The sequence below is a fragment of the Quercus lobata genome, chromosome 10 (genome assembly GCF_001633185.2).
Source record: "Quercus lobata isolate SW786 chromosome 10, ValleyOak3.0 Primary Assembly, whole genome shotgun sequence".
Classification (NCBI taxonomy): Eukaryota; Viridiplantae; Streptophyta; class Magnoliopsida; order Fagales; family Fagaceae; genus Quercus; species Quercus lobata.
In genome coordinates, this window is record NC_044913.1 from 32,892,847 (window position 1) to 32,906,200 (window position 13,354).

Sequence of the window (13,354 nt, forward strand, 5' to 3'; positions counted from 1 at the left end):
CTTATATATAATATCTTTAATTAAAAGGTTTGAATGCATAATAGATTTTCTAAACAAACTTTATACTTATCAAACGCACATGTCACATATTCCTTACTTGAAAGAAGAAAATGCGAGAGAGTTGGATAAGAGGAGCTCAAGTGTCCATGTTCTCGTCACCTAAATGAAGGACCAAAACTTATTACTAACAAATCTTCCTAAGTATATAAACTTATATATGAATCACCACCTAACTCTCAAACTCAAGAAAATCTTAATTCCTATCTCACAAAAGTTCCCCATAGAAACACATAAATACACACACACACACACACCAATCACATGATCAAAAGAATCCATAGACTAAGTTTTGAATTACAAAGCTTTTGCCATACCAAGCAACAAAACAAAAAATTCTTATAGCATCATGTTGTTCAGGTTATAATTATAAGCCAACAAGAAAACTTAACAGCTAATAATTAAATTTTCCTATTGAAACAACATCTTTACATAATAAACTCACCTACAGAACAACCTTTACAATCTCTAATTCATTATCTCAACTCACAGTTTTCCAGGTATAATAAATTAACCATAATATCTTCAATCTTTCAAATTACTAACACAAAGCAAACAATTTCACCATTAGAATACCCAAAACAAGAAATAGTTTTATTTACTTACCCACAAACTTTGAAGCTGAAACTTTAGTGTTAGGTGTTTGATTTCTTCTTTAGGAGAGAGGTATCTATGATTTCAGTGAGAGAGGAAAGTATGGCCGGATCAAGCACAAGCAAAGAGAAGTAAAGAAAGAAGAACAAAGGAGATAAAAAGGAATAAAGAAACAAAGAAAAGGGAGTCTGATGTAGTAAAGAGATAAGGAGAAAGGTGGTGGGGCATGTGTCTTGCTAGGGGAAAAATGGGTTGATGACTCACCCATTAGACTTTTCAAAATTTACTTATCACCCCTCCATAAACTTATATTCTAGAAAGACCCAACTAATAAGATAATTACGCATATATATATATATTTATATATATATATCCTTACCTTAATAAACTTCTTCCTATAACATTAAAAGAGTCTATTTCTTCTATAACATCAAAATATCAAAGTCTTATGTACTTAAAGTAATTAATATAATGATAAGTATGTAAATCCTTAAAACTAACCATGCAAATAGGTTGTGATTTTAAAAGAGTCATCCACAAACAGTAGATGTGAGATACTAGGTTCTCTTCTATAGATGGAAACACCATATAGTTGTTCTTCAATCTCTACTTGTGCTAGTAAAGAAGTAAAACTCTCTGCACATAAAAGAAAGAAATAAGGAGATAACGGGTCTCCTTGACGGTGCACTCTAGAAGGTTTAATACTACTATAGGATTTATCATTGATACAGACAAAAAATGAAGGAGTGGAAACACAACACATCACCTGTTCAATCCAAACTTCAGAGAAGCCCAACTTGGCCATGATGCCTTTTAGAAAGGCCCATTCAACCCGGTCATAAGTTTTGCTAATATCTAGCTTCAATGCAAGAGAACCTGTTTTTCCTTTTTTTACGACAATGCGTAACATGTAAAGTTTCATATGCTACCAGAACATTATCAATAATAAGGTGACTTAGGACAAAAGCACTATAGGTAGGAGATATTGAATGGGGATCTATTGGCTAGTACTTTAGAAATAATTTTGCAAATGACATTACAAAGACTTATTGGCCTATAATCAAACATTTTTTTTGGAGATTTTATTTTGGGGATAAGGACAATATAAGTATAATTAATATTAGGCTCCATGTATCCAGAGTTCAGAAAATCCAGTACAACATTAATCACAACATCACCCACAATATGCCAAATTTTTTTGTAAAAGAGAGCATTCATACCATCCTACTTTTCTTACTCTATCACTATCTTGAATAATAGAGATGGAAAAATGTTTCAAATTGAAATGTTTACATAAATTTAGAATTTTTATTGATAAAATTAAAAATTTAAGCATAAGTTTAGGTCGTTTATGTAATTTTTCATATATAATTTTATTATAAATTTTATGTGTATTACACCAATTAGTGATTAGTTTAAAATTTAAAATGTTTAATTACACATTTGATCCTCAACCTTTCTCCCTATATTTCAAATTGGTCCATTTTAAATGTCTTAGTTTTAGTCTTTAACCTTTTTGAGAGGGTAGTCTTTAACCCTTTAAATGTGAATAGAAAAAGGTTTCTAGAGACACCTGATCAATGGAAAAATATGATGTGATAAGCAAAATTGCTATAATCAAGCATTGATGATGGCAGAGATATGTATATAAGAAAAATTACCAACATCTTGTTTTATAGTAGTTAGTGCGTAATTGGTTTTCTAATTGCCACATAGACTTCATATACGTATGAGTATATGCTTTTAGTGGGAAAATGAGCATTTTCCCTTAATTTACAAACTATGTAGCAATTTGTTCCTCTTTCCAAACTATTTAGGGATATGTCCATATTTTGGATCTCGATTTTTAGAAAATTAAGTTCTGCTTATAACTCGATTTCAAGATTTTCGAGTTATGGCTAAATTTTGCCACGGTGGAGTAAGCTGACGTGGCTTTTCCCATTAAAAAAATCCAGGTGGAACTTGATTTTGTTAAAATTGAGTTACATACAAATGTTAAAACTCATTACTTGAAATACCGAGTTCTTCTTAATTTAAAAAAAAAAAAAATTTCAAAGTGTAACTTGATATTTTTGACTATCGAGTTCTTTGGGAAAAAAAAGGCGAACCTACAATATTGGTCCTTGAAGTTTACCTTGTGTGCGCAATTGGTCCCTCAAGTTTGAAGCAAGCACAATTACTCCCTTAAGTTTTAAAACTGAGCTGTATTAATCCTTTTACTAACTGTTGTTAACGGTGTTACTTATGTGGCTAATGGAATAATGACTTGGCATTTTTTTAATGATGTGGCATGTTTTTAATTAAAAAATTACGATCTAAATTTACACATGAGAAAAAATATTCACAACCGGTACCAAATTTTCTACCAATCGTAAAAATCCACAACAAGAGAGAAGTGGGAAGAAACCAAGCTCTAGCCGCCGCCTGAACTCCCACACCCTAGCCACAGCCGGCAATAGCACAAGTCATAGCTGCCGCTGACGACAGCACCAGCCCTAGCAGCCGCCGGCGACAGCCACTGACCCACCTCCCTTCTCCTCTCGCATAACCACTTTCTTGCCTTCGTCCTCCCATCTCAGGTATTACACTTTTTCCTATAAGATTTTTTTTCCTATGTTTGTATCTTTGTTAGATTCAAAATATGAAATTTGGTATGAGAAACATCCAACGTTGTAATTGTAATGTGTTGGGCTTTTTTAACAAGGAAAAAAAAGCTGCAAATTCGGTGTTCTTTTTTAGGTTTAGAAGTTGAATATGTGAAAACCTAGGTTAGAATCAGTTCAATTTTGGAATATTTAAGTGGGTTTTTTTTTTAAAAAAAAATGCAAATTGTATTGTTTTGGAAGGTTCTGATTGATTAGTTCATGTGTTTGAGAATCCAAAAAAAAAAAAAAAAAAAAATTTAAGGGATGACTTCTACTATGAACTCGGTGTGTATTGACTTTGTTGGTGCAAACACAATAATAATGGAAACAACACACAAAGAGAAGCTGAATAATACTTTTGAATATTATTGATGTAAAGAAAGGAAATACACAACACTATTTGAACTGACGCATGGCACTCGCTCTCTTTAAGGAGATTCAAGCCCTTGGTTGGCTAAATCTTGTAACCGGTGCAGACCTTCTCTGACTTGTCTCCCCCAGAATACAACAGCTCAACAAGTGTCGTATGGCTATTCTGAATGGGCTGTCAAGTAGAAAGATCCAAGGGGCTGATTCATTTCCTTTTTTTGATACTTCCACTCTTCACCTCCCCTTTGCGCACGTATCTAACCCAATATCTGAGACAATTCATGTTAGCCCATTAATCACCACAATTAAAAAGAATAAAATAGTCTCTCTCATTTTCAATGTGGGATTAAACATTTTCACAATTCCTCATTTTCCATATTCACTCCCACATTTTACATTTATGTTATAACATTTATTCATTTTAATTATTTAATATTAAAATGCCCCAACAATCCCCCACTCATTTTAATATTAAATTTTAGTTAAAGAGAAATTACCAAGCAAAGATAGGTCACTATGCATCATGAAGGTGTGCTCTGTATTGAACCTTCACTTAGTAAAACAGCAATCTCAACTCCAGAGTCATAGTGGTCTCCGACTTGAACTAGGACTGCTTTAGGGAAATTAAGCGTCACTGCTTACACATAACAATCCAAGTGTTGACATGAGCTTTTATAGCTAGCACTTTACGGCCATGTGCTGATCCCGGTTTCATGAGTGTATTTGAGATTAAGTCCAAATCTCATAGGGAGTAGCCCCACTCCCACACTCACATAGGTGAAATTTTGTCAAGGGTGCTCCTATAATTCTGACACCCCACTCATACGAGCTACAAATTTCATTAAGAGTTTTTTACTCAACCTCTCCACATTACAGGATAAATGCACTTACATCATAGGGATGAACAATTAAAGAATTATTTACAGAATAAATAATTAAAAATAAATAAATAGTGCATTTCTTACGACCATCGTATGATTAGTTTTTCCCATTGAACCCAATTCTCAGGATCTCTGGTCCTTGGGTTGGGTATCCTCATACATGGCTCGTGATTCTATGGACTTTAGTCCCATCCCCCTCGATGTATTCCAGACTCTATCTTTTGCCAAGGCCTTGGTAAATGGATCTACAAGATTATCATTAGATTTAATATAATCCACAGTTATGATGCCACTACTTAAATAAGATCGCACGGTATTGTGCTTTCTTCTTATAGGTCTGGATTTACCGTTGTAGTAATGGTTTTTAACTCTACCAATTGTGGCAGTGCTATCACAATGAATTAATATAGGTGGAATTGGCTTTTCCCAAAATAGAATTTCATATAACAAATCTCTAAGCCAATTTGCCTCTTCACTAGTTGAAGCTAATGCTATTAATTCAGCTTCCATTCTTGAATTAGCAATTATTATTTGCTTTTTAGATTTCCAACAAACAACACCACTACCTAAGGTAAAAATATAACCAGTGGCAGAGAGAGAATCACCTAACAAAGTATTCCAATCGGCATCACTAAAAGCTTCAATCACAGCAGGGTACTTTTCATAAAATAAGCCATAGTTTTTGGTACCAATTAAATATCTCATGACTCGCTCAATAGCTGGCCAATGATTTTTACAAGGCTTGCTAGTAAATCTGTTAAGCACTCCTATTGCATATGTAATGTCAGGTCTAGTACAATCAGTAGCATAATGCAAACTACCAATGATACTAGCATAATCCTTTTGATTAAAAATCTCATCATCATTATTCACAAGAAATAAATGAACACTAGAATCAAAAGGAGTAGCTACACTTTTGTGATCATGAAAATTATATTTTCTCAATATTTTCCCAACATAATGTGATTGATCAAGATATATTCCATCACATTTTTTTGTAATTTTCATGCCCAAAATAAAATTAGCCTCACCAAGATCTTTCATATCAAAATGGCTTTTAAGCATATTTTTTGTTTCATTTATAACATGCATATTTGAGCCAAAAATCAACATATCATCCACATAGAGGCTAATAATAACATGTAAATTATTCCATGATTTAGAATAAATACATTTCTCACATTCATTTGATTTATAACCATTCTCAATCATGCAGAAATCAAACTTTTCATGCCACTACTTAGGTGCTTGTTTTAAGCCATATAGGGATTTAATTAGCTTACATACCTTGCTTTCTTGTCCAGGCTCTACAAAGTCTTCGGGTTGGTCTATATAAATCTCTTCCTCTAGGTCCCTATTTAGAAAAGCAGTTTTTACATCCATTTGATGAATTTTCAAATAAAAAATTGTAGCAATAGCAATTAACAATCTAATAGATGTAATTCTTGTTACCGGAGAAAATGTATCAAAGAAATCAAGATCAGCTTTTTGTTTAAAGCCTTTTGCAACAAGTCTAGTTTTAAACTTATCTATTGATCCATCCGGTTTCAACTTTTTTCTAAGGACCCATTTACAACCTATGGTCTTACAACTCGGTGGAAGATCTACTAATTTCCAAGTTCTATTAGAAATTAGAGATTCTATCTCATCATTTATAGCCTCTTTCCAAAATATAGCATCAGGTGATGTTAAAACCTCTTTTAAATTTTGGGGATTTTCCTCAATGTTAAAAACATAATAATCAGGACCAAAATCCTTTTCAACTCTAGCTTTTTTACTCCTTCTAGGTTCCATTTCAAAATTTTCTTGATTTTGTAAATGTGAAGTAGAAGAACTAGGTTGTGACAAAATATTTTCTTCACCCCCACTATTTTTCAATTTAAAAGGAAATTTTTCTTCATGAAAAATTGTATCATCAGATTCAAAAATTATTTTGTTTTCAAGATCAAAAAATCTATAGGCTGCACTATTAATCGCATAACCAAAAAAAGCACAGGCAGTAGCTCTTATACCTAATTTAGGCATTTTAGGGTCACTAAGCCTTACATGAGCAAGACAACCCCATACTCTCAAATATCCCAAATTTGGCTTATGTCCTTTCTACATCTCAAAAGGTGTGGTGTGTGAATTTTTATGTGGTACTCTATTCAAAACATGACATGCAGTTAAAATAGCTTCACCCCAAAAATGTAAAGGTGCACCAGATTCAATTAACATGGCATTTGTTAACTCAATTAAAGTTCTATTTTTTCTTTCAGCCACATCATTAGAAGCAGGTGAATATGGTGCAGTAGTTTGATGGATAATTCCCAAAGACTGAACAAATGAGTTGAATGCACTTGATTCATACTCACGGCCTCTATCACTTCTTATTCTTTTTATTTTTCTACCGAATTGATTTTTAACTTCTTTTAAAAAATCTTGAAATTTTTCAAAAGCATCACTTTTATTTTTCAACAAATAAATAGTTGTATATTTTGAGAAATCATCAATAAAAGTGATAATATATCTATTTCCTCCACGAGTTAAAATTCCCTCAAATTCACATAAATCGGAATGAATTAATTCAAGCAATTCGGTATTTCTTACAACATTTTTATGAGGCCTTTTTGTAATCTTAGCTTGACTACAAGTTTCATATTTTTCAAAATCTTTTGACAGTCTTGGAATTAATCCTAAACTACTCATGATTCCCACATATCTACTATTTATATGACACAAACGAGCATGCCAAAAATTAATAGAAGAAAGCATATAAACAGAACTGGTAGATACTTTATTATTCTCAACATTCAATTTAAACATTCCATCACAAGCATAACCCTTGCCCACAAACAATCCCTTTTTAGTGATTACATAATTATCAGATTCCATAGTTTGCTTGAAGCCAGCCTTCTTAAGCAAAAAACTTGACATCAAATTCTTCCTCATGGACGGAGTGTAAAGTACATCTTTCAATGTTAGCACACGTCCAGAAGTGAATTTCAATTCAACCTCACCACTCCCAAGAACCTTGGTTTTGCTAGAGTCACCAAGCATAACAATTTTTTCTTCTTCAAAAGGTGTGTACAATTTGAACCAATTCTTGTCATAGCAGATGTGCCTATTAGCACCAGAATCTGCCCACCATCCTTCAACATATTGCACCATATTGATGTCTGTAATCATAATCACTAAAGGCTCTTCAGTTATGTTAGCCTACGGGACAGATTCATGTTTCCGAGATTTGCAAAATCGAGCAATATGCCCACTTTTGTCACAGACAAAACATGATCTATTAAATTGATCTTGTGAAAGGAGTCCTTGGTTCTTATTGTAATTTTTATTTGGGTTTCCCCTTCCTTGAGGTCTATTATTATTATTTTTAAAGGCTCTTTTTTAGGCTTCAATTGAACATTTCTAGAAAAATGATTTTTGGGCATATTATTATTTGATGAAATAAGGTTTACATTTGTGGTGGAATTACCATTGCTCTCTTGTGTCATGAGTGCATCTTGTCCTCCAGCCTCTTCCTCCACATGGATGCGTGTGATCAAAGTCTCCAAGGATGTCTTTTTTTGTTTGTGCCGCAAAGTCTTTTGGAACTTCCTTCAAGATTGTGGTAGTTTATCAATTATGTCAACTACCACCAAATAGTCTCCAATCTTTATGCCTTCGGATCTCAATTCTGCTACAATCATTTGGAAGTCTTGTGCTTGATCCACCACCGATTTTCCATCCACCATTTGGTAACAGAAAAATCTACTAGCAGCATACTTTTTTGCACCTGCCTCCTCGGTATCATACTTGCTTTGTAAAGCATTCCAAATTTTCTTAGCAGAATTGTAAGTTGTATCATAATAATCATAGAAATGATCGGCAAGACAATTAAATAGATAAGAGCAACAATTATATTCATCTTTTGTATACTTATCTATTTTTTCTTGATGGAAAAATATATTCTTCCTCACTCATCTCATCGGTAGGAACTTTTGACTGATTCTTATCAGGGAGGATGTAGGAGACTTTGAGAGGACTCAAGTAGAAGATGACCTTTCCTTTCCACCTCTTGAAATGGGCTCCCTTAAAGTGAAAGGGTTGTTGAGATCTCCAACAGGCTCATTTGGTTTCTCTTGAGTAGGCTCCATGTGTTGAATCTCCTTGAAATTGTTGGTGCAAACACAATAATAATGGAAACAACACACAAAGAGAAACTGAATAATACTTTTGAATATTATTGATGTAAAGAAAGGAAGTACATAACACTATTTGGACTGAGGCGCGGCACTCGCTCTCTTTAAGGAGATTCAAGCCCTTGATTGACTAAATCTTGTAACCGGTGCAGACCTTCTCTGACTTGTCTCCCCTAGGATACAACAGCCCAACAAGTGTCGTATGGTTAGAACAACTTTTGCACAAAGTGTTCAAGCCCAAAGCTCCACCAGAACCCTTCCTTGCCAATAATCTCTCTATTTTTTTTTAGTGTGTATTGTATATTGCAGTAACTTGGATTGAGTCTGAATGAGTCTATTTATAGGCTCAATGGGCCTCACGAAATTACTACCCAATTTATTCTGATTAATTAGGTCCATTATTCTGATGTAATGGGTGTTACAAGATTAATTGTTGGATATTAATCTGATGGGATGGAGTTATTCAATTAATGGTGAGATAAGGAGTTTTTGAAGAATGAATAGGCCCAAACGGATAGTCCATTAAGTGGGTTAATGACTCTTCATTATCCATAATAAAAATGGAGTATTAATTCAGGTCATTTACTCACCAACGGATATGATAATTATTCTGAATGGGCTGTCAAGTAGGAGGATCCAAGGGGCTGATTCATTTCTATTTTTGATACCTCCACTCTTCACCTCCCCCTTGCGCACGTATCTAACCCAATATCTGAAACAATTCATATTAGCCCATTAATCACCACAATTAAAAAGAATAAAATAGTCTCTCTCCTTTTCAATGTGAGATTAAACATTTTCACAACTCCTCATCTTCCATATTCACTCCCACATTTTACATTTATGTTGTAACATTTATTCATTTTAATTATTTAATATTAAAATGCCCCAACATACTTTTTTGATCCTTTGTTGCCTGTCTTATCAATGAAAAGTGTTTAATGTCTCAGATGTGTTGGTTGATTCTATAGTTCTTTAGATGAAATGTAAATATATATGCTAGGAGAGAGTGTGGGAGAGAAAGCATATGTGCTTTCTTTGTGCTACACAAAGAAATTAGATTACGCACATGAATAGAGAGAGATTGTAGGCAATTCGTAGTGAACAATATCTAAAAGAGACCTACATATGAAGTTGTTGATTAAGCAAATTGCAGGCGTGATTTTTAATATGAATACATCAAGTGAGTATGGTTTCTCTTCTTTCTCTTCTTTTTAGACCTTCCCCCTTGTCTTATTTTTTTAGGAGGGAGTATGGTTTCTCTATCACTTTGTGGCCACAACTTGGGACCATTAATAGGGTATACACATGACCCATATGTCTAGGCTAAGGACTTCATACTATAGCAATGATGCACATAATCTTGAATTGTGTGACCCATATATCTCAATGCAACTATAGAATGTGCACAAGGAATCCCAGTTAGGTCCCGTGATCCACATGATCATGTACGCTGCTTTATGTCAACTACATACTTGTCAGGCAATTTTGATACTTCAAACTTTGACTCATTGCTATCCCCACACCAAACTGGAATCCAATCTGTACTATCAATTTTTTCAATCTCTAACTTGTTCTGGATTTTAGGACATATAGGACCATGATACCTTGTCATTTTCTCCTTCTTCTTAATATAATAAGCCATCAGATGCAATCTAATCTCCTCTAACATAGTGATTATCGGTTTATCCCTATACTCCAATATTTAAGAATTAAAATTTTCACATCCATTGTTAGTTAGTGCATCACACCTGGGATACCTTCTAAAATCTGCTCTGGTCCAAAACCTAGGTTCCTTTCCAACCAACCATTCCCATGCCTTTATGTTTAACTTCTTGATCTTCCCCATTTCAAATTGAAACTCAGACATGTTAGTGGCCCTAGTAGCTGCCCACAAGCGATCCTTTAGTAGCTTACCGTTATGATCCTTACTAAAGTTATTATATAGATGTCGAACACAAAATCGATGGTCCACACCTAGCATGAGCTCATCAAACATTTGTGTTAATCCCTACAACAAAGACATAAAATACAAAATTATTGGATGTATTAGAATATAATTAATTTGGTGTGAATTTATAGCAAGTTACATCATCCAAATTTAAAGAATAAAATAAAATGAAAGTTCAATTCACCTTTTGCTGGTCAGACATGAAGGTCCACCCTCCATCCCTTAAAATTCCAATATCATCAAGCAACCTTTTCATGAACCATGTCCATGAGTCCTTTGTTTCTACCTCAACCACGGCAAATGCAATTGGATAAACACCATTATTGCCATCCTTGCCAACTGTTGTCAAGATCTGTCCTGGATACTCACCCTTCAAATGACATCCAACAACACCAATGAAAGGCCTACAAGCAGCTAAAAAGCCTTTCTTATAAGTATCCAAACATACATATAATCTCTCAAATTTCGGTTGCAAGTGTGGTTGAGGTCTATTGGTAGAGATTAGTATAGTAGACCCAGGGTTGCTTCTTAACAATTCTTCATAGTAATCCCCCAATTGGGCATATTGCTCTGTAAAAGTTCCATGCACTAATTCTTTAGCCCTACCTTTTGCTCTAGATGCTTGATACCTACTAATATGAACCTTAAACTTATTTACAACTCGGTCTTTAATAACAGACATCTTCACATTTGGGTCACTCCTCACATCATCCACTAGATGCTTCCCAAGCCAATTTGAAGATGCAAATCTATTCCTAAATCGCCTCCCACAATTATGTTCTGGATTCAATTTCTTCACTATCCAAGTATCTTCATCTTTCATCTTTCCACAATACAACTCAAAAGGACATCTATCTGTGCATTTTACTCTTACCCTTACTTTGTCATTTTTTTTAAACTTTACTGGAACCCCTTTGAAAATAGAGTAGAGTTTGATAGCATCCATGACGTCCTTCTTGGTGGCAAACTGCATCTCAAGTTCAAAGTGCACCTCAGAGAAGGATTCTAGTGGATGGTATTGAGGATACCTAGGCCTAGTTTCATCATCAGATGAACTAACCAGACTTGCAGATGTCTCTGACTCCCACTTATCTTCATCCCTATCAACTCCAAATGTAACAAACGCACTTGCATTAGGATTAACCCCACTTGCATCAACCCGTGTAGGATCAACACCTCTTGCATCAATCCCAATAGGACCAACACCACTTGCACCAACCTCGCTTTGACCAACACCACTAGGATCAACCCCACTGCCACCAACCCTACTAGGACTAACCCCACATGCACTAACCTTTCCCTTTCTCCCCTCTTTGAGTTTCACCTACTTATCTTTTCTAAGACACAAGGTCTCATCAAGTAAGCCTTTTACTTTGGAGGCTATTTCACCACTGCTAATATACTGTGCAAACATATCATCGTCATCACTTTCACTACACCCAAAATGAACCTTATGAGCACTATCCTTTTCACTAACAGCTCCATCTACTTTATCTCCCTCATCAAGATTACCCCCCCCCCCCTCGTTATCACCATCTTTCCCATCTCCCTCATTACCAATAGCATTCTAATAATCATCCAAGAACATAACATACACTTCCACTTCATTATAACCCCTAATACACTTCACCATGTTCATTACATTAACATCATTCTCCAAAGGTTTTATACCACCTGCAAATGGCATAGTAGGCACTCTATACATAAATACATCATTTTCACCATACCCAAAATTTTTGGCCTTATTCCATATCTCAAAAAGTGACATTTCATCAGAATTATTATCTTCATATATCTTTACCTCCCCTCCTTCGTATCTGTATAGATTATTCTTAATCTTCCCCCAATAGTAAAGGGTGATTGTGAAGTCAAAGTCATCCATCCCTACAACAAGAGCAAGGAATTTACCATTAAAAATAGACATAGTAAAGGACTAGATTATTTTTAAAAAGTTACTCTAGAATTTGAATACAAATTAAACAATAAAATAAAAAATCATCATTTAAGCTGTGAAGTTATTTTTTATGTATACAGGCCATAAAATTCTAACTAATACTATGCATGAATACAACATTTAAACAATAAACAATATGTGGTCCTACTCCTTCTCCTTGAGTGATATTATTTGACTTACAAACACAAATGGTCCACCATTATTGAGATGTGGTATTGAAATGTATAGATTTATTCAAAAATAAACTTTTTGACCTACATGACACATATAATCAATATGTGGTCCTACACTTTATAATTTCAATAAAGAGGAAAAATATAAAATTGTATGCACTTGGGTTTTAAAAACAACATTAATGTTGGGTTTTTTTTTTTTTTTGGATTCTCAAACATGTGAACTAATCAATCAGAACCTTCCAAACTGATACAAATTGCATTTTTTTTTTAAACCCATTTAAATATTCCAACATTTAACTGATTCTAACCCGGTTTTTCATATATTCAACTTCTAAACCTAAAAAAGAACACCAAATTGCAGCTTTTTTTTCCTTGTTAAAAAAACCCAGCACATTACAATTACAACGTTGGATGTTTCTCATATCGAATTTCATATTTTGAGTCTAACATAGATACAAACACAGGAAAAAAAATCATATAGGAAAAAGTGTAATACCCGAGATGGGAGGATGAAGGCAGGAAAGTGGTTATGCAAAAGGAGAAGGGAGGTGGGTC